General features: G+C 38.1%; 1 long non-coding RNA gene across 2 annotated transcripts in view; it reads right to left on the bottom strand.

Annotated features, from left to right (window-relative positions):
• Positions 1 to 704: 704 nt before the first annotated feature.
• Positions 705 to 23,258, bottom strand: part of LOC135364328 (uncharacterized) — a 173,085-nt gene continuing 150,531 nt past the window's right edge. For both annotated transcript variants that reach the window (XR_010411205.1, XR_010411206.1), the window contains 3 exons: positions 16,487 to 16,639; positions 5,305 to 5,461; positions 705 to 1,955 (listed from right to left, as the gene is read on the bottom strand). This is a non-coding gene — a long non-coding RNA (uncharacterized LOC135364328). The remainder of the gene's footprint in view (positions 1,956 to 5,304; positions 5,462 to 16,486; positions 16,640 to 23,258) is intronic.

Consider the following 23,258-nt stretch of genomic DNA (forward strand, 5'->3'; position numbering starts at 1 on the left):
GGGTCCTGGGATGGAGCCCCACATCGGGCTCCCTGCTCAGCGGGAAGCCTGCTTCTCCCTCTCCCACTCCCCCTGCTTGTGCTCCCTCTCTCGCTGTATCTCTCTCTATCAAATAAATATGTAAAATCTTTAAAAATAAATAAATAAATAAATACAGGTGTTCAAACAAAAACTTGTACAAGAATGTTCATAGTAGCTCTATTTACAATATAGTCATAAGGTAAAAGCAGCTCAAATGTCTACTGCCAGATGAATGAATAAACAAAGTGTGAGATATCCATTCCATAGAATATTATTCAGCCATAAAGAGAATTACTGTGCATGTTACTGACAGATGCTACAACATGGATGCACCTTGAAACCAGGGTACTCAGGAGACAAGCCAGACATAAAGGACCACATACTGTATGATTTCATTTACATGAAGTGTCCATAATAAACTAACCCATAGAGACAGAAAGTTGATTTGTGGGGAGAAGGGAATTGGGAATGACTGCTTAATGGGTGCAAAGTTTCCATTTGGGGTGATAAAACTTTCTGGAACCATACAGCTCCAATCGCACATTGTGTGCAATGCGGGCCAGCTGTACATTGTGAATGTAATTAATCCCACTGACTTGTACTTTAAAATGATTACAGTGATGAATGTAATAGGATTTTACCACAATTAAATGTGTGTGTTAACCACTAAGTGATTAGCCAGAGGACATATAATTTCTAAATACAAGGAAGTAAACAAAAAATAAAAAATTGAAAAGAAGCACCCAAAAGAAACTCCCTGAAAAAGACATTCATTATGATTAATAAGTTATACACTCCTATGTATGTATATTTCATGTTTCCTTCAAAAGAACAAGATATCATATAAAAGACCCAGGGCCTTCACAAATGTTTATTTTTAAACTGTATGGGTTACACAGTAGATTAAGCAGAGCTAAAATAAAAGAAATAAAAGAATTAGTAGACTGGAAGATAGAACTGATGAAATCATCCAGAATGCAGCACCAACACACATTAAAAAGAGGACAAAAGCCATAGAGAGAAAAAGGTTCAAGTCTGTACCATTGGAATTCCAGGTGGAAAAAATAAAGAGATTTGCAAAGAGGCAGTATTTACTTTTGAGGGATAATTTTCCATAATTGATGAGGATTCTTGTTTTTCAACCTCTCATTCAAAAAGTGCCCCGAATTATAAGACAACGAATCTCTATGTCTATTGATATTTAATTAATATATATGAGTCAACACAATATCCAGCATTCCTAATTTCTGTCATAAATATTTTCCTCAAGGAGCCTGGCAAATATTCATAATATATGCTAACACACACATGTCTCCTGCAACACTTGTGATGTGCCTTTCCCAACTCAGAAATGATGTCAATGCACTCTCTTGTGGTTAAGGAAGAACAATCTAAATCTATACCAGAGCCTGGTAAGCAAGCATGGTGATAATTTGGAGAAAAAAATGATGTTGAATATCAGCAATTTTTTTTTGGTTCCAAATTCTACCTTATGTGGGAAAATTTCATGACCACTGGATCTGGCCTGGAAACTTCTCCCAAAGTTTGAACTGTATTGTTTGTTTATTTTTGAGAAAGAAATGGATATAAGCCAAAAATGAGGTATAAAACAAAAATGAGGAACAGGAATAGTTGAACAGAAACCATTTTGGTAAATGTGGAACATGTAGTCATTACAAATATAGTCAGGTTGAAGAGTTACTTGGTACCTATTGATCAGGTGCATTAGTTTAAAATATAGGCCTGTCCCATTTAGTCTTTCCATTTAACATATTTAAAGTTCAACCCAATAGGGACGCCTGGGTGGCTCAGTTGGTTAAGCGGCTGCCTTCGGCCCGGGTCATGATCCCAGGGTCCTGGGATCAAGTCCCGCATCGGGCTCCTTGCTCAGCAGGGAGCCTGCTTCTCTCTCGCTCTCTCCCTCTGCTTGTGCTCTGTCAAATAAATAATAAAAATCTTAAAAAAAATAAAATAAAATAAAGTTCAACCCAATAAATTTACTTAAGTAAGTGATCCACCTAACTACTTTAGATTTATTTCTTAAAAAACATAAAACCACCATGTATCTCTATCATACCTTCCCTATACCTCTCAATTTGCTGTGATGCAGGACCAAGCTTATTTCTTGCCACAACTTTTGGGTATTGATTTATACTAAAATTCCTTTTTTATGCCCTGAATAAAAAAAGAGTTAAAGAGGCCATTTAAAGTAAGCCAAGATGTAGAGGTCTTTCTCCAATGTACCTTTATTGATTACAATGCGTATAAGGTGCCATTATACCAGGAAAACAACACCGTGCTAATCACTTTGAAGCATATTGCTGTGTTTCCAAGACCTTGAAGTTTCCCTTTCCACTATTGGGTGTGTTGTGAGTAACTGTTTCCACTTTAGATCATTATGCTTTGAGATTAAGGGTAGGGATGTTGAGCTAAACAATGTTGGGTACCTGATATTTACAAATATAAGTTATGTGTTAAGTTCAGTATAAGTAACATACATGATAATAACTTATAGTAAAGCCAAAATTTCCTGTAGCCTGCTTACACAACCTCAACAGATAGTCTCAAATCTCATATAGTCGATCCAATTCTAGATAGTCAGGCTGAGGACTGAAATTGTCAAGGAATGCACAAGGACTTTAGGTCTTAATAGTATCATCATCATCATTATCGTCTTGCCTTACTGAGTTAACTCTGGCCTAGCCTAGAGTAGCCACAGATCTACTAGATCTGTGAAGCACATGTAGCTATTGAGCACTTGAAATGCAGTTAGCCCAAATTAAGATGTGCTGTAAATATAAAATCCACACTGGATTTTTAAAAATTAATATGAAAAAAAGAATGTAAAATATGCCATTAAAATGTTTTATATTGATTAAATGGTGAAATGATAGATCAACTTTGGACACACTGGGTTAAATAAAATATATTATCACAATTAATTTCACTTGTTTCTTTTTAATGTGGTTAGTAGAAAACTTTAAACAATATATGTAGTTCATATTTGTGGATTTTATTACATTTCTATTGGACAGTGCTGTAGGGGATTGTCAAAGATAAAGTTCTTGCTCAGTCATGGCTGTTCTTTTTGACTCAAGACTCCATCAAAAGGGTCATTCATTTGAGTTAAAGCCCAAAAACACCAATTTTTTTTTAAGTAGGCTCCATGCCCAGCATGGAGTCTAATGTGGGGCTCAGATCAAGACCTGAGCTGAGAGGAAGAGTCAGATGCTCAACCAACTGAGCCACCCAGGTGCCCCCCAAAACACTAATTTAAAATTTTAAGTATTAGGCCAATAGAACTAGCATACAGATCAATATTGGCTTTTTTTCAAAGTGTTTTTTCAAAGACACGTATGATTGTGGCAATACAATTTCCAAAGACTTTAATGACATCCTGAAATTTTAGGAACCAATTTTCTTTTGTATACAACTTATCTTCTGTTTCATATTTATAACATATCTGTTATATAAAGCATGTGATATGTGTATTTATATATATAGCTTAATATTTACTGGATAATTCAGAATATAAATTATACACTTTACCCTACCTTCTATTTTAAAAACAACACTAAGTTCTAGTAACATGATGAAAACCAATTCTTGGTCTTATTATGATTGGTCTTATTGTACAACGCCATACTAAAACCTGTGGCTGCAATCTGGTTTATACAGGAAAACATTAAAGATACTAGAGGGAGTAGAATAAAATCAGTTTGGCTGATTTTAAGTCATAGTAAGCGAACACTTCTACACTTCACTATTTGCAATGAATTATGCTACTACAGACATTACAACTTTCTTTCTTCACTTCTAACTTATTAACATGTCATTTTTATATTTTCGTTTGATTTTGTTCTTACATTTTACTTTCGAGTTTTCTAAATAAGAGTAATTTCTTTATAATTTAGAAAAATATTTAAAGTAATAAAGTGGTATGATGGCTCAAAGGAAAGAGAATGGAATGGACATTTACAGTTTGTCACTGACTATTAATTTTCCCCCTTCTTTTGGGGACAGCCCTGGTCTTTCTTCACGAACTCTCCTTCCCCAATCTTAGTCCGATAGTTTGGGTGGAGCTGGCTGCCCTCCTCAGTGCTTGCCATATCACATCTCCTTGGCTACAGAATGGACACTTGTCAGAGCCCATTCAAAGTTAGTGCCCGGACTTTTACCAGGCAACCAAAGAGAGACACTCATTTTTGCTGAGGAAATAGGAGGTAAATCTGGAGCCATTTTAAGTCATCTTGCACCACAAGGTAACAGCCCTTCTAAAAAATGGAATCAATATGGAAAAAAGCAGAATGAAGAGATAGAGACAACATCATCTGAGCTCCTGGATCTTCTTTTGTCTAAAAACAGTCCACCTTTGGACAGTCCAGATGTGTGTCAAAAAATTACCCAGAAGTTCTTGAAATAGTTTAAGTTGGGTTTTCTGTCACAAGGTTGATATTTAGCTAAAACATACCTACATGGCTGTGGCATTTGTCTATGGAACATCCTGATAATTGGTGCTCTTCTAGCAACCATTTCGATGAGTTGTTGCCCACATCATTCTTATCACTAACTACTTTAAACATCGCCCTTGCTTCTAATCAAAATAGTTTGAATAGTAAAGTAGGATTTGGAAACATGAATATATGAAGAATAAGGCTAACATTTTGGGTGACAAAAAGAGAATGAGGAAGGGCAAAATACAAATCTATTCACAAAGATCTAAAACAGGTACTTTTGCCATCAAATTATAAAAAGATATCAACACCTTCTCAGCCTAACAAGGTCATCTGCCCTCTTAGAGTATGTTTCCTCTTTTATTAAATGAACATTCAAAATAACTGTGCTGCTTATCTTATAACAACATAAGGGATGGGATTCATATGGGATTCTACCCATAGAAACACTTTCTATGCACACCATTCTACGTGAAGAAATAGTAATAATAGACAAGTGAATGCTTCATAAATGAAAAGTATTATTACTCCATTTGATTCATACACCTGATTTTTAGGTTATTTATATTTCCTGTGTGTTGAAAGTACGTTATCAATTCCGTTTCCATGTAAGAAAAGAGGTACTTTATTATTATAGATAATAATAGTATTTCAATCTTATTACCCTTAAAATTATTTCGATTGTACTTTGTTTGTGCAGTTTGTTATTCTCCTCTCACTATTCTCTGTAACACCGATCAGAAAAATATAAAGTTATTTCTATCACCACCCCTCTTTTAAAGACATACAAATTCTCTGAGCCACAACATGTTTTAATATTATTTGTTACCTTGGGACACCTGGGTGGCTCAGTAGGTTAAGCGTCTGCCTTCGGCCCAGGTCATGATCTCAGGGTCCTGGGATCGAGTCCCACATCAGGCTCCTTGCTGGGCAGGGAGCTTGCTTCTCCCTCTCCTTCTGCTGCTCCCCCTGCTTGTGCTCTCTCTCTGTCAAATAAAAAAATTAAAAATATATATATATTATTTGTTACCTTAAGCAAGGAGATTTCCTTTTATACACTTTAATTTTTCTACTTACTTGGTTATTCTTTTAATGAAAAGAATATTTATGCTTTTCTTGTTTAAAATATGACTGATTTTTGTAGAAATTTTGAAATATACACACAAAATATATCTAAATGATTATAATCTCAATACCCCCAAAATAATGACTAATAACTTGAAAGGGGGAATATCTATTTTAAGAAGTATTTTTCACACTTAAAACATCCCTCCATGTTATTAAGTGTCATTACAAGAGAGTCTCTAAGTCATATCTTAATGTAGCATTGATTACCCATCACCGTTTGTACTTTAACCTAGAGCATATCCCATTTTAGAAAATGGACTAGATTTCATATCAAAGGGTCAACCACACTAGACAGTTTCTAATGTCCACCAGGCTAGACCCATGATCTTAAAGTATGAAGGGGGCACACATTCAATGGTATTGCAGCTATGTAAGTGGCATTGATGGTAATTAGGGGTCCATCAGGAGTTCTGGCACTACTTACTTTTCATTCCATTTCTTCAAATATTCTCAGAAAAGTGACAAGTTTTTAAAAATGAATTTAGAACATGATAAAATTAATCAATTGATAGATAAATATAGACATAGGTATTAAAAATAAGAGACAATCGGGGCACCTGGCTGGCTCAGTCAGTTAAGCATCTGCCTTCAGCTCAGGTCATAATCCCAGGGTCCTGGGATTAAGCCCCACATTAGGCTCCCTGCTCAGTGGGGAGCCTGCTTCTCCCTCTCCCTCTGCCACTCACCCTGCTTGTGTTCTCATTCTCTCTCTGAAATAAATAAATAAAATCTTAAAAAAAAAGAGAGAGAGACCATCTACTAATTGTAAATCTTTGGTCAGGTGCATCGATGGTACATACATTCCCATGTTTGCCATTTTCTCTTGCTTCTGATAAGACTTGACACAGTAATTCAAGAAATGGCACCACAAAGACAAGAAATTATTTTGATCAAATTCTAGCAAGATCTTTTCTTTGACAGGAGAGGGAGAGAGAGAGAATCCATGGAAAATTCTAAAATTCAATTATTTTAAAGTTAGTCATACTTTGAAATCCCTATAAATACTATCTTTGGATCTGGTCCAGGAGTTAGAATTGCTCTGCCATTTGTTTTGTAGACCCAGGCAACTTGTTTAGTTTCTTTATGCCTCAGTTTCCTCATCTGTCAGTTGAAAATTTCAATAAGATGGTCCTTTTCAACTCTAAAATAAACACAATTCTTGGGCGCCTGGGTGGCTCAGTTGGTTAAGCGACTGCCTTCAGCTCAGGTCATGATCCTGGAGTCCCTGGATCGAGTCCCGCATCGGGCTCCCCGCTTGGCGGGGAGTCTGCTTCGCCCTCTGACCCTCCCCCCTCTCATGTGGTTTCTCTTTCTCTCAAATAAATAAATAAAATCTTAAAAATAAAATAAAATAAACACAATTCTATGATACTGTTACTGAGTGTCATTAAATAGGGATGGTCTACACTACTCAATATTCATACTATTCAGTTTCAACTAAGTCCTCATTGCTACTCAATAATCCTTACATGTACCCCTTAGTACATTCTTCATAGTAATTGTCCCAAAGCCTCATTAATCTCAAGTCCCCTTCCCATTCCACCATCCACACTGGGCAAATGTGGACCCAACTAATGAATTCTTCAAGTAGACACAGATCAGCTACTAGCAACTGGTTTATAAGAAGCACACAACAAAATGAGGATACCTTTCAGGATAGTTTTGGAAATATCTACTTGAAACTGAAGAGCCACCACATGCACACTGATGATGAAAATCACCGTCTGAAATGCAGTGCTTTTTCTACATTTTGATTCATCTGTCTTTTTTTTTTTTTTTACATGCATCTGCTTGATGACCAAGTGTTGGAAATATACATAAATGCCACCAAAAAAGTTGATGATGTACCCATTATGTTAATTAAATCCCACCCCCTTATTTTTGTTCCTCTAAGGAATTGCTAAATGATCTAAGTGCTAAAATTAAATGGCTGGTCCTGAGAGTAGGGCCATTTCACAGTAACAGTTGAATAGAGAGAATATGTTAAAATTAAAATAAGCTTAAGAAAGAATTATACACTCTGACCAAGGTGGGAAAATTAGCTGAAATATCTGCCAAGGGAAAGTGGAAAGTTCTAAGATACCAGATGTCTCTGTGGGTTCCAAATTTGGAATTCTTTGTCGCCTTTTAAATCTTCCCTCAGAAGTACCAAGCCTTACAATGCATGTGGTTTGGCATATGGGCTGTTATTTTGCATTTCTAGACTCTGAGTCTGCCTTTTCAATCAGTATCCAAGCTATTTTGTTAAGTTCTATGATATCTTGGGATACATGGCTCTCAAAAACATGAAGCAAAGAAATAATGACTTATTTTTTCCCTCCATTTCATTATAAAAATCTTCAGGCAAGATTTAGGATCCAAGAAAGCATAACTGCTATCTTTCTGTAAGTCTTTTTGAACTTTGTGTGTGGAGGGTGGGTAGGTGTGTGGAGAAATCGGGGATAAAGATGCCTCCTCATACTAAAAAAGCCTTAATTTTTTAAAATATTAAGTCATCAGAGAGGGCAATTGGGCTCTTCCTCTATAGTCATATTCTCTCTAAGATCTCCCTATTAAGAAGTCACTGTGACACCTATACCTGATTTCAGGTGGTCAAAACAAAGGGAATAACTCAATATGAAAGCCAATTACTCATTTAGCAATGGTCAAACTGAAGATAAATAAATGGTGGGAGAAAAAGAGCAATTAAAATCCAAATAAGAAAGACCTCTAATATAAAAATAGTAAAAGAATCACCCATTTCAAAACTAAGACATTCATTTTTTTAAAGATTTTATTTGAGAGAGGAGAGAGAGAGCACAGAGAGAGAAGCAGAGGGAGAAGCAGACTCCCGCTGAGCAGGGAGCCCGATGCAGGACTCGATCCCAGGACCCTGGGATCATGACCTGAGCCAAAGGCAGACACCCAACTAACTGAGCCACCCAGGTGCCCCTAAGACATTCATTTTTATTTACATCACATTTTTCTTCATTTTGGATCACAAGTATATTCAGGATTGGTCACTAGATGGAATGTAGTATGTTGGTGGCTAATTACTGATTTGGAAAGATTACATAACACCCTTGAACATGAATAATTTACCAGTTATTTCCAATTGTTTATAAACCAATTGTTAAAAATGTAACTAAAATCTAAATGGCTAGTGTCATACCTTCCAACTTATCAGTAACATAAGAATAATGTAAAATGCCTTTTAAAAAAATCCCTTCTATCCGTGAAGAAACTGTTACACAAAATTGAGTTTAGAACTGTTTTTTATAAACATGCTAAAATACTATTTTAAAAATAGTGACAAACCTCTTTGGAAAATGGCCTCTATAATGAAAAATCAATTCTGGCAGGATCATTATACATATTAAACATTCATGGGAAAGATGGAACAGCCAGCAGAGTGTTCAAAAGTAGAAACAAGAGAATATAGATGACCTACATCACAAACTATCTCCTGGCAGAGGCTTATGGTCCTGAAATTAGAGGAGATAACCAAAAGTAACCAGATACACAGACTTTTTCTCCCTTTTATTTTGTACCCAAACAGAAGCAGCCATAGTTGGGGATGGGGAGTGGGGGGAGACAAAGGCACATTTTAAAACTAGAACCTCTTGGGTTTTAAAAAAAATGAGCTGAGAGAGCACATAAATATGAAGTTATGAATTATGTGAGAAGCTATAGAATGATGAGTTAGACCTGCTTTTCTCTCTGAATCAATAATGAGGAGGTTTTTTGAGTGGAGGGCTAGAACCCAAGGTGCACATCCAAAAGACTCCCATTGCTGAGTCATACCAGATAGAGGGAGATATTATGGAAATCACAGCTGGGAAACTGGCAAAACTTAATTACTCAACAGCCTTCCCCACTTCTTCCTTGCCAAAGGAATCATAATGACGACGGGGGGGTATTAATATGCCCAACCCCAGGAGATGACTCTGGTTGTCTAATCCAATCACAGCAATAGTGTTCTCCTTTGCTAGTTAATCATTTGGCCAATATTCTGTGCAGCTATGGGGATACGAATGGGGGGGACATGTGATCCTGTTCTTGCCAATGAGTCATGAAGTGATGCCTAATAATGAGCCTCTGGGAGAAATCTGTCTTCCTGAAACAAGAAAAACCCTTTTCCCCAGCCCACTCTCCTAATCAAACATGGTATCACGAGGCCATAATGCTTCCTCAGTGCAGCCATCTTATAGTTTAAGAACCCAACATCAAGTTGAGGATGGCAAAGAAGAAAGATAGGAAACTCTAGTTCCTTGATATGAACTTGGGGCTTCTTTACCAAATTTAGAACCACCTATTCCCTGACTTCTCACTCTGTAGGAAAACTAAAGTCCTTTATTTTTGAGTCTCTTTTGGTTAAAAATTACGTTACTTGCAGCTGAATGATCCTGATAGACTTAAGATTGTAAAAGAAAACTCCATGATTCTATGGTGGGATAGTCACTGTCCACTTTGCAATAGCCACCATGGAGAGAAGAGAGGAAATCCAGACAAGGTTATGCTGATAAACAACGGAGAGGGAATCCATGCCCAGGGGTTCATCTTTGTGCTATTTCTACCTCTGATTTCCACAATTAAAGCTTTCCACAATTAATGTGAGAGGACACATGTTCTTCATTAATAGAAGCAACACCAGAGATGGAAAAACAACTGGTAAAATAGTCAACAAACACTTCAATCAGTTCTGTGTCTTGCCTGTGACATTTTATTTCATTTGGCATTTATACCAATAAGTTTATTAGAAACAGACATTTTTGTTTCTAAGAGACATCAGGGAATTCAGTAATGCCTAGAAATGTCCTAAATAACAGTTCATATATATTGAACCCTAACGTATGTTTTATGCTCTCATTTAAATATATGTCTGCAAATACACACATGCACCAAGATACACAGGGAGAGACTGTACTTAAACATCTACAGAGGTTGTACGTAATTTTAAATTCCCCTTATTCTAAATTTCTCAAAGCAGTAAGTGTCCACAGCCCAATGTACTTACTGGAGAACTAATATTAATCGATGAAAAGGAAACTTTTAAAACTTGATAAATACTCATTTTATTCACTGTATACATTGTATTTTAGGTCTTTATATAACTTCTTACTCATACTCAATATAACTTTTTGGGTTTTTTTTAATGATCTGAGAAGCAAAAACGGGATGATACTAATAAAAATGTAAATATAACTGTAATAAGAATTTGGTTCTCTGTATAACTCAGAGCCTTATTTTGTCATCAGTCCTCTGTTCTAGGTTTGATTGTGATACTGATTTGGAACATAACTTTTCTCAGCTCTTCCTTTCCTTGCAAAGATTCCACCAATGCCCAAATCCTGTCTTTATCCTTTTGCCTTTATTATGAGTACAAAAAATAGGCTGGAGCATCTTTTTTTAGAGTGAAAAAAGTTTTCACACTTGCATAACTCGTGCAGTTGAAATGGCCTGAAATCAATAGTCCCCAGAAAAGCATCTTTGAAAAGACACCGAGGCTAAAAATCAGTAACTGCAAAGAGGTACTTTGAAAAGAATAGTAAGGAAAAGCTACTGCAAAACTGTGCTGGAGAGATAAAAATATCTAGAATGAGAAGACATTCACTTTGGAAACTTTCTTTATGGTTTTGAAAATTTTATATGTCTGAGTTGTTTTTTTTTTTAATCCCCAATGTTGTCCTGGGATTACAGATGTTTGAAGTTCCCAAATTGACTATGCAATTCTTGGGAAGAAAATTAGATTTCCAGAATAGCTTTCTCACTGAATAAAATATTAAGATAATTACTTAGATGGCAGAAGAACTGAGTATGTCTAAGTGCCCCAAGAAAGGTAAAGAAAAGGTCTGGAGACAGGAGCAAAATGAACAGCTACAAGAAGGAGCAAATACTTTGGGTTTGGAGGACTAGGGAGAATAAGCAGGTATGTAGCAAGAGGGGCTGAGGGGGAGAGGGGATGATTTGGGGAGACTAAATAAGATACTCCAGGGGAGGTTCCTCTCTAAAGAAAAGAATGAAATCTGAGAAGATAGAACTCTGACCTCTTTCCATCCCTCTCTGTCTCTCCCTCATACACATTCTCGTTCTCTCGGTGTGTCTCTGTATCTCTGTCTGTCTGTGTCTTGTCTGTCACTCCCTACCTCTCTCTCTCACACATACAAATAAGGCCATGGAAGGCCTAGAACCTCCTGTCCTACACTCCCTGTAGGATCTGGCCTAGAACAAGGAAGGCCCTCAATGTGTGTGTGTGTGTGTGGCGGGGGGGATGGTGAGCCTCTGTGTAAGTGAACATTTCCAAGAAAGCATGACTGCTAATAGGCTCATGGACACCCCAGGGACAAGGCATTGGGCACGTCACTATCCATAGTTGGCAGTTCTCTCCTTTACATTTCCACACAAGACTTGTGGGAATTTCATTTTCCCTTTTTTTCTCTGTCCCATCTGGAAAATATTGCAATGTCTGTGTTCACTTCCCAGAGTCCTTTTCATTCTGGGGCTGAGCTGGGTTTTGCTGTTCTTTGCTTTCACACAGGCCTGTAAGGTATATCCTCACCTCTGCCTTCTTCCCTCTGCCAGTAACCATTTATGACCACAGAGCCTCCTATCCCCTTGTTATCTTCTTTATTGAAAACAACTCTGTTGCTTGAACTTGCCCAAGTTCTTATGATGTCAATGAAACATCCTATGAAACGCTGAGTCCTCACTACCCAGGACCTAGTATAATTTGGATGTGCTCAGGTAAGAATACAAGCCAGGGTAATCATCAGTCATTTGAACCAATCAAAAGCAATGCTTTGCCCTTGGAGATTTTAGGATGCCAGAGTGGTCATTAGCTCCAGGCTAGGGTGCATCAGTAAAGGTCCTTAGCTGAAACAAATTCTGCCTAACTTATATATAAGAAATGTATTGGAAGAATATGAGGGTAGGATTAATATATTCACAGAATTGACAGAGGATCAGAAGAATAAGGCTCTGTTCTGGACAAGAGAGTTTGGAGGGCTGGGAAAGAAATCTCAGCAGTGGCCTCATGTTAGAAACATTCATGTCATCATGAGTGAGTGCCAAAGATCACTTCTGTGTTTGATCCAATTAATTAAAATTCAAGGCCAGGAAAGACATTCCACTAGCTGAACAGAGGTTACATGCATTCTCTTGGGCAAACAAAGATGAGGAACGAGAGCCTCTAGACCCATTGAATTCCACAGGAAAAAGTATAAATCTGGATTTTCCTGTCCTTCAAAACTACACACATTGGCGAGAGATAACTCTCTAAAACAAAATTATGATGCTGTTGAGAACTATAAAGAAATGCTGAGTGGTCTAAAATTATACAGGTACACTACACAAAGATTCCTGTTTCCTAAAGTTGCATCGTGTCTGGTACATGGTAGGTGCTTAGTAACTATTTGCTGAATGAGTGGAACACCCCAGCCTTTCAGAGGTCCTGAGGAAGGTTGATCCTAGGCCAGATGATACAAACAATTATTAATTTTCAGATAAATCCTTTCTGGAGCCTCAACGTGGGACTACACCAAGCTAGTCCCTGATGTGGAAAGGTATGAAGTAGGATATGGGTTAAAGGGATAACTGGGAGAGATGGGGATCAAAACCAAATATGTCTGTCCATTTTCTCTCTTTCTTCTTCTCTCTTTGACCATCAGATCCTACTTCTATTACCTGCCTTTAAGGCAGGAAAGAGTCTTAGTGTTATTTACTGTGGACTATTGCAATATCAGAGCTATTAAAAGAGATCATAGCACAATTAACACTAAAGAGTTGAAAAGAATGATTCACATGCTCAAAACATCCATTGTTTAGATTCAATTTGTTTGACTAGTACAATGAATTTTCTCTAGGGTCCTTCAAAAAATAATTTTCTTTTCTTTCTGCTTATTGGAACAAAGAGTTTTCACTTAGAAAATGAAGTTACAGCAAGCTCTTGTGGATCTAGCATTTAAGGAAGATTATGTACCCTTCACTTCCACAGTATCCTTCTATTATTTACTGGACAATCCCTCAAATATACTTTGGAATATAACCCTTTATGTAAGAATAGTTTTAGATAAAGAAAATCTTCCTAGTTTTGCGGCTACCTTTGGTTATAAATAAAAGATAACCCTTTCTTCTCTCATGGAATCCGATTATAATTAATAAGTATTATTGTCATGTTGCTTTTTCCTACTGCTATTTCTACAAATGTTGAAACAAACGGTTGAAAGAAATTTTGTCAATAAGAAACAATACCAGGCATCTTTGCTTCCTAAGCAATGCTATAATAACCATTAATGATGAGTGAATAAAAAAATGGAAAATTATAATTATTGTATATTAGTTATTTTAACAATAATAAATATTTAATTTTAACACAGTTTGGAGAATTATTTTGGCTTTAACTATCAAAATTGATCCATGTATACTATAATCAACTGACAAAAATGAGTAATATAAATTGGCAACCTGATTTAAAATTTTTGACAACTCCAGGTAATATAATATACCTTATGGATATTTATACCCTCTGTCTCCTTCAGAACTAAATTCACCTGTTCACTTAGCTCTTACAATCCTTGTTTCAATTCAGTTCAACAAGATTGATTGATTGATTGATTGATTGACTGACTATGGGGCAAAGGGAGAAGAAGAGAGAGAATCCCAAGGAGGCTTCACACCCAGTGCCCAGTGTGGATCCTGATGCAGGGCTCAATCTCACAACTCTGAGATCACCTGAGCTAAAATCAAGAGCCGGACATTTAACTGACTGAGCAACCCAAGTGCCCCTCAAGGAGATTTACTGAGTGAAAGTCTGGAGTTGGGTGCTCGGTTAGGCAGAATAAGACATGCAAAGGAGAGTAAAATAAATTCCCTGCCTTCAAGAGTTTGTGGTCTGATAGGGTAGGTGAGGCAAGTACAATCATACTGAGGCAAAATAGTAAGTATCAAAGTGAAGTACACAGTTGTGTCTTCAACTATATAAAGGGCAATTCTGTGGAAAAGGAGAGAATATGTGTTTTCAAACTTGCCAGTATGCCATGACGTATAAACCCATCTGTTGGCTGGTTGGCTGGGAAATAACTGTACTGTAGAAGTAATTTGGTCATTGCTCCTGGGAAACATCTGGTTTCAGATCTATGTAAAGCTGGAGGAAATAATGCTTACCGCCTCTCTGTTTTACAGGCTTATTCTGTGGATAAATTGTATGATATTTTTAAAGGCCCAAATTTCATGAGGACATCATAAAAATGAAATTTGGTTAGTCAATCTAACCCGTTAGGATACATAAAAATGTTATGAGTGCTTCTGCATATTTCTTTGTATAAAAATCATTATAGGATTGAAAATACCATCCCATATTCTCTATCCATCAACTCTACAAAGAACACTGTAAGCTTAAATAAAAAACGGTTTGCTCTCAGGTGCAGAATCAAAGTGGGCAGAGCTGGTGGTGTCAATGAGCATAGACCCATGCCCTGAGTGACCGCTGGTCCTTTCTAGACACAGAGAAGGAAAATTAGCCTGAAGAATCGCTAAATTCCTTAGAAATAAAGGCTAGTTATGAATGTTGATTGAAAGGGTTGATATCAAGTTAATGGCAAGCTTTCAAGAGTAATTTGAAAGTTGGTATATAAAAGCTGATTGAAAGAAATTGGGAAGAAAGGGTCAAAAAGAAAAACCAAAGAAGTTAGAGGAGAATAGGGTAAAGTAGGGAGCATGATAGCCATATTCAAATACACAAAGGGTAGTTATGAGCTGAGAGATCAGAACTTGGAAAAAAGAATGTCTAGAGATAAAGAGATGTAATTTGGGGTTGACTAGAAAGAAAACTTTCTGATGATTATGATTTTACAAAATTAACAGTGGGCTATTTGGGAAGGTAATCATCACTGGCAATGCTCAAATTGAGTCTGAACAACCACATAGTACTAGGAATAATAAAAAGGAGGGGAAGGAGGACAGCAAGAACAGGCACCATCACCATTTGTGCCTCATCATGTGCCAGGCTCCATGCTAAGTGCTTTATGCACATTATTTCGTGCAGTCCTCACCACAACCCTATGTTGTATATTATTATTTCCATTGAAAAGAGAAGAATCTGGGGCATGAAGGATATAAATAACTTTCCCAAGGTCACACACATAGTATGTAGCTAAGCAGAGATTTAAATTTAATTCTGACTCCTAAATCTATCATATCAAGTGCCTGTCACATCCCTATTATTGGAGATGTTGAGTAAAAGATTTATTTTTTAAAGATTTATTTATTTGAGATAGAGAGAGAGCATAAAGGGAGAGGGAGAAGCAGACTCCCCGCTGAGCAGGGAGCCCAGTGCAGGACTCGATCCCAGGACCCTGGGATTATGACCTGAGCCAAAGGCAGATGCTTAGCCAACTGAGCCACCCAGGCGCCCCGAGTAAAAGATTTAAACAGCTTTTCATTTTTGCAAGGGATAGGTAAATCAATGATCTTACGCTGTTGTTGTTGTTTATCTTTCAAACTCAGAGATTCTACAACTCTACAAATATGAGGCACAGACAGATTAGATAATGTGTGAGTGTTACCAAGCTAGTTACTGCCAGAACTGTGACTGGAACCTACTTCCTGAATCTCAGTCAGTCCAGTGCTCTTTTCACAGGGTCATTCTGCTTTCCAAGCATGGATTTCGGTGTAGGGAGAAGGAAAGCATGGACATATAATATGGCAAAATTCTCCCCAACTAATGCTGAGAACAGGCAAGACCAGAAAGGGCATTTGCCCCTCACACGGTAGGACGACCTATACAAGAAAAAGGATGCAGAAGACAGCTTTGTGTTTCCCAAGTATGTGAGAAAGCTCTTTAAAGCTTGAGAAGGGTTGAGATGCTGCCAGTGGGAACCATGTATGCTAGTTCCGAGAACACTTACCTGGTAAGGGTAGTATGATGACTCTACCCTGGACTTGTTAAACTCTTCAGTACATGAGCTGGGTGTACAGCCAAGATTTCTTATTTCTTTCCATATTCTGTTTGTGGTAAAGTGCTTTTCTATAGTTTTCCTCCTCAAATCTTTATAATAGCCCTGTCAGAAAATAGGAAATATATTATTAGCCTATGCCCATTTTATAAGTGAGGAAACTGAAACCCATGAATGGGATGTAAATGAGTCAGTCACAGAGCTGGTGCATGGCCGGGCTGAGAGCACGCAGCTATGCCAACTTGCAGAGCAATGCTCTTTCTCTGACACTACATTGACTCTCTTCTGTAGGCTACAAGACAGGATAACACAGAGGACTTCAAAAGCAAGTGCAATAGTCATATGCACATCTTATGTTACATTTCCTTCATATACTACTTTATTTTTCAAAAGAGAATCTGGCTTAAAGTATAAATATCACATTTACTAATCCATCCATAGCATTTTTGTGCCTCAAATGTATATCTATTTAAGTTAACTTAATGATTACAAAAGCCACATTTGGAAACTATTATATATGTAGATTAACTTATGGGTTCATTTGGGAAAAAGGAAAAATTACTAGAAAAAAGCAAAACAGACTACATTCACAAGGAAACAGGAATAGACATACTTGTAATTTTAACATGATTCAATGGCATATCCCAGTGGAACATTATTTTTAATTCAGTTTTTTGTTTTATCAACATCCATTTTTTCATGTACCAATAAGTGAGAGTATAGGAAGTGATTTTCTCAGGGGCAATGAGGTCTACATCATGTACATCACACATTTGTAGAGCTTAGGGTCAAAGGAAACAAACAGATTTAACCGTGAATAAACATGAAGAAGACTAATATTGAGGGTTTGAAAGGCTATCACCATCTTTTTACTGAGGTCAAGGAATCTAGACTCCCTAAGAAGTAAGGTGGTAAGGAAAGGAAAAACAGGCTTATATAATTGAAGATAGCAGGTTAACACTTTCTTTTCAACCTGTTTCATTATTTGAGCATACTAGTAACTCCAAAGAGAAAGTCTCCCCACCCACTTTGAATTGCTGAAGCAAGTGTGCTTAAAAGAAGGGAACACCTTTGGATTATTTCTTTTATCAACAGAAAATACACTTCTTGGTCATAAACACTAGAGATCACAAAGACTAGCGTTCAGAGCAAAACTGTGGGGGGGAAAAGTCTGCTTCTGTGCCAACAAAAAAAAAGAAAAGGCTAAAAAACTATTTAGGAATGAAAAACCACATCGAATTTTTTTTTTTAAAGAAATATTTCAGTATTCACTGAGTCTTTTTTTTTTTTTAAAGATTTTATTTATTTATTTGAGAGAGAATGAGAGAGAGCACATGAGAGGGGGGAGGGTCAGAGGGAGAAGCAGACTCCCTGCCGAGCAGGGAGCCCGATGCGGGACTCGATCCAGGGACTCCAGGATCATGACCTGAGCCCAAGGCAGTCGCTTAACCAACTGAGCCACCCAGGCGCCCACCACATCGAATTTTTAAATGTAGTAACAGATTGCTAGAGGTTATAGGCTAATTCTAATATGTTGGATACTTGCTTTCTTGAGGGTAAGTAGGTGATGGGATATAATGGACAACCTTGGGACATTCTAACCAATAGTGTAAAGGCTGGGTTTCCAAGGTAACAGCACAATACACGCTCTAGACAACTATATTGAACCAATAGGGAAGAAAATAATTTAAAACAAAATAGTGCCAATGAAAGATATTACTCAACATGGTCATAACTCTATATAGAACCCTCACTCCTTTAAAATTAAATACTTTAAGAAGAAAATTTATAAATCTAACAACAAAAATCATATGTAGATCCTGGAAGCATCCATTGGGCTAAGAGGCAAGAAGTTAAAAGTGTATATACATTCTCCCTATCTTAAAGATGACAAAATGAGGGCCTTCTGGGATTAAGTAACTTTTGCAAGGTTATGCAACTGACAAGTAGTAGAAATCACTTGACATAGCTGTTAGGACCAGTATCCGTACACTTCCACCAAGATGCCTCAACCTAGACCTGGGGCTGAAACATGTCAGGGGCCAAATGGGCACCTGTGTGAATGGAAATCCCCATTTGTTTCAATAGCTGAAGTTCTGTCCCACCAATTCTGTTTAAATCCTTTTTGCTGAACCTGACATGATTGGGTATAAAGACCCTATAACTCAGGAGAAGGGTCAAGCTCTGGAACAGACTTGCAAGTCATATACCTATAAATGGTGCTCTAAGCCATGGGTTTTGAATGTACTACAGATCATTAAAAGTTGAGAAGACCGATGAGTTAATACAGTCCTGGGAAATATGGATAGTTAAGAGCTTCAAAGAGGGAGAAACCTTAGGGAAAAAACTTAGCTTCCAGAAAGAAGTATCTGAATGGTGGGAAGAAAACCAGAAGAAACTGGTTTTGTAGAAGTCTCCAGCGAGTGGTCATCTCTGTAAAATATTACAGAAGGGTCAAGTATTGTTGCATAATATTTATAGGTTATACAGTATTCATAAGATAAAGGCCAACTTCAGAAACAGTTCCAAACCTAAAAAAACAAACAACAAAACAAAACAAATAAACCCTCCAGATTGTAAGACTCTTTCTGACATAGAAGATAGCCCATGGAATACCTTTTCCATCCTAACATTTATAAAGAAACTGCCATACCCCTAAGTCTGGCAACAACTCAATTTCTACAGATAGGAAATGAGATCACATAAGTCTCTTCAGCTCTCATACATCATACATTCCAAGAATCCTAATCTTCCTCAACTTCCTTTCCTAATTAGTTTACAAAACCTCTATGTGTGTCTCATCAGGGCCCCCAAAGCCAACCTTTCATCTCCTGTGCAGCTCACCATTTTCTTCTTCCCTTGCTCTTCATTCCTACAGTGATGTCTGACAATAATAATAATGATGATGATATTATTAATAGTAACTCCCATTTATTGAGCACTTACTATATGCCAAATATCATGTCGAGTACTCCACAGGACTTAATTTTTTTTTTTTTAAGATTTTTTATTTATTCATTTGACAGAGAGACACAGCGAGAGAGGGAACACAAGCAGGGGGAGTGGGAGAGGGAGAAGCAGGCTCCCCGCAGAGCAGGGAGCCCGATGTGGGACTCGATCCCAGGACCCTGGGATCATGACCTGAGCTGAAGGCAGTCGCTTAACCAACTGAGCCACCCAGGCGCCCGCACAGGACTTAATTTTAATCCTCAGAACAACAGGGTCAGAGACGGAAACGAACTTGCCCCAGGCTACGAGAAGGAAGGAGTAGAGCCGGACTCCAGGCCGCGTCTGTCCGGCACCCCTGGCACCCTGGGCTCTCCACCACCGCACCCCACTCAGAAGCCACGAAGGCACGCCACAGCCAGCTCTGCGGCCGATGGAGAGGGCAGCTTGACAGCGGCAGACTCTGCGTGCCTCGCCCCCTTGCCGTAATGCCACGAGACCCTGCTACCTTCCTCCGTGCTCTGATAGGCTAACAGGCATCTGCTGTGCAGGCTACTGTATTTGCTTCATTCACAAATAATAACTGTAAATGGCACTTTCACATCCTACCACTGGCATCAAAGCAAGCACAGTTCTTCATCAAAGACTTCTCGATCATTTTATGAAATAAGGCACCGGGGAGCCAGCCCCAGTGGACCTACAAATTTGTCTAGGCATGTCTGAATCCGAAAGGGAATACAACTTAGACCCCAACTAAAATCTCTGACATGTATAATTCTGCTTGAAATTCCCTTAGGCAATGCTGAGTTGCAGAGAGACCTGAACTTTTAAGAAGGAGAGACAAGGTTCCAAAGCACAGCTGCGGGACAAAGAGACGGACTGGGGGCTCCCGTAAACAAAGAACGTAGGCCCTAATCTTGGGACAGACTGGGAAAAATTGCAAAGGGTCTTTTTTTTTTTTTTTTTTTTAAGATAGAGAGGTCTTCAAATGTTCAAGGAGCATTAAGTGCCCAAAAGAGAGATCGGCCCTGGAGAGAGAGTTGTTTAAAAAGGGCAATTTAAGGTGACCTTTAAGTTAAAAGGAAAGATAAGCAAAGCTTTATCAACACAAAGCTTCAGCTAATCAGAGTTTACAACTTAATTGTGAAAATTCACTTGTTTTTTCTGATAAGAAGAATTAGGTAACTGACCTAGTTTCACTTTCACTTTGGCTACTCAGAAGTTTGGTACTGAGTTTGAGGCTTAATTATAGCAATAATAATTACAATGTGGGTCTTCACTGACTGCAATACTTACTTCTTTTTCCCTTTCTAGAAATTGTATGTTTACCCTATTTCTAAATTTTTATTTGTATTTACATTTAACCATTTAACAATATGTATACTTTGGGAGAAAAATTTTCATCATAGACAAATAATGGAAGATGACTGATAATATGATATATTGATAGACAGATACATAGACACATAGATACATGAGTGATGACCTGAGATCGTTGACAAATTAGTATAAAACAGGAAGAAACTTGGCAGGCTTTGGTGATTCATTGTGAGAATATAGGAGATTAAAGAATCAAAAAAGCCAAAAATGACTCCCAAATACTTCAGCTCCAGGGGCTAGGGAGAAAATGGTATCAGTCAAGACTGCAAAATTTATCCTGAGAAGCTGGGAAGGATAATGTGTTCAGTTTGTACATGTTTAGTTTGAAACCCTGGAAATATCCAGGAGGTAGTTAAATATATGAGTCTATGAGCTTGGAGAAATGTTCTGAACTGGATATATACTTTTTTGGTTTTTGTTTTATTTTTCCAGCAGCAGTAAAGAATGTAGTTTAACACAGGAATAAAAGCAGAATGTCCCCCTCTTCCTGGACTTAGCTCGAATAAGAGGAGAAACAATTCAAGGACAGAATTCTCATTAACACCGGCACCGAAGGGGAAAACAAAATAGGAAATAGGCAAAAAGTTCTGAATGGAATCAGGAAAGCACAGAGTTTGGAAAATAAAGGGATCAGGGTGTTCAATGAAGCAGAGAGGTCCGGTAAGAAAATACTGAAAATGCTAAAAAATTGGAGCAATCAGATTACTGATGACCTTATGAAAAGTAGTCCTAGTAACATGGTGGGAACAGAAACTACTCATTTGAGAAATACAGAAGAAAGGAAGGTGCAGAAGGCAAAAATCCCCATAGAAATCAGAGGATTTGAAGGGGGAGTTAAAAGCAGAGGGAGGTGGGACACCTGGGTGGCTCAGTCAGTTAAGCGTCTGCCTTCAGCTTAGGGCATGATCCCAGGGTCCAGAGTTTGAGTCCTGCATAGGGCTTCTTATTCAGAAGGGAGCCTGCTGCTCCCCCTGCTTGTGCTCAGCCTCTCTCTCTCTCTTTCTGACAAATAAATGAATAAAAATCTTTAAAAGCAGGGGGAGGCTTGTGTTTTACCTTCTGGCTGGAAGTCTGTATGGAGACCTGTGACAAGAGTTTAGAAAGGACGAAGGAAGGTAAAGGAGTTCAGCCGCACACCCTCCAGCCTGGCACAGAGGAAGCACTGAAGGGCTCTCTGTTTTTCCTCCAAAGGGTACACAGAGGCGCTGAGAGAACCAGTGGACCAGAAGTGGGCCCAGGGTAAGGATGAGAAGGCCACAGAATAGAAGATCCAACCAAATGGAATCTGTGGCATTTGCCAGTGATTTACATGAATACCGGGGTAACTTCCCTAAGAACCAGACGCAATCAGCTGCACCCCAGCCAACACCAACACCCGCCCAGGAGTAAGATCAGCCTAGGGGCACTGCATTTAAAACTAGAAATGGCTCTGGGAAAACTCAGACCAAGAGCCCCTGCCTCCATGCCAGAGAGTCTGTTAGCATCCCCCTACACTACAGTTTTCTTGAAAAAGAGGAAAGGAGAGAACTGCTTTTAAGAAAGGGGAGAAATTGGGGTGCCTGAGTGGCTCAGTCGTTAAGCGTCTGCCTTCGGCTCAGGTCATGATCCCAGGGTCCTGGGATCGAGCCCCACGTCGGGCTCCCTGCTCAGTGGGAAGCCTGCTTCTTCCTCTCCCACTCCCCCTGCTTGTGTTCCCTCTCTCGCTGTATCTCTCTCTATCAAATAAATAAAAAATCTTGAAAAAAAAAAAAAAAAACAAAAGGGGGAAATTGCCCTGATAAGGAGTATAACTTTGACTTGAATGACCATTTATTCAAACGATGACTCTAGAACAACACGAAAAATACTTTTAAAAGCTTTAAAAGACGCCATACTTCAAAAGGATAAACTTACAGTTTTGAGGGCTTTGTGTTTTGGTTTTATTTTTCCCACTACAAAGGCAATGGAGGTTAGAGTACAAAATGAGATCAGTTATGAAAAATAAAAACACATTCTCATTTTTGCACACTTTAACTGTAGTATATAAATTTTCACTCTTCTATGCCTGCAAACAAAATGTCCTTGGAAATATAACTGGGATAATGGTAGGATTTGAGTTGAAGAAGGTGATGGTAAAATAGTTGCATGCATTTTTAATTAACATGAGGGACTAACCAATAGGCAAGTAGAACGTGGGGGTAAGGAGGGCCAGAGCATGTCATTTCAGATGGCAGAATCCTTGGAGTAGAAGGATCTTTTCTCATGAAGGTAAAAAAAAAAAAAAAAATGGAATTATAGATGCCCTTTTGTAGAGAAGCAGAAAACACGACATCCTACAATTCTGTGGTTCTCTGCATTTGAAGGGATGCAGCGGAAATGATACACCCATGGAAAAGCCATTTGTTGGTACTGGTAAAGA

The sequence above is a fragment of the Mirounga angustirostris genome, unplaced genomic scaffold (genome assembly GCF_029215605.1).
Source record: "Mirounga angustirostris isolate CCGP_5_RB_7025 unplaced genomic scaffold, mMirAng1.0.hap1 SCAF_5, whole genome shotgun sequence".
In the NCBI taxonomy this organism is placed as follows: domain Eukaryota; kingdom Metazoa; phylum Chordata; class Mammalia; order Carnivora; family Phocidae; genus Mirounga; species Mirounga angustirostris.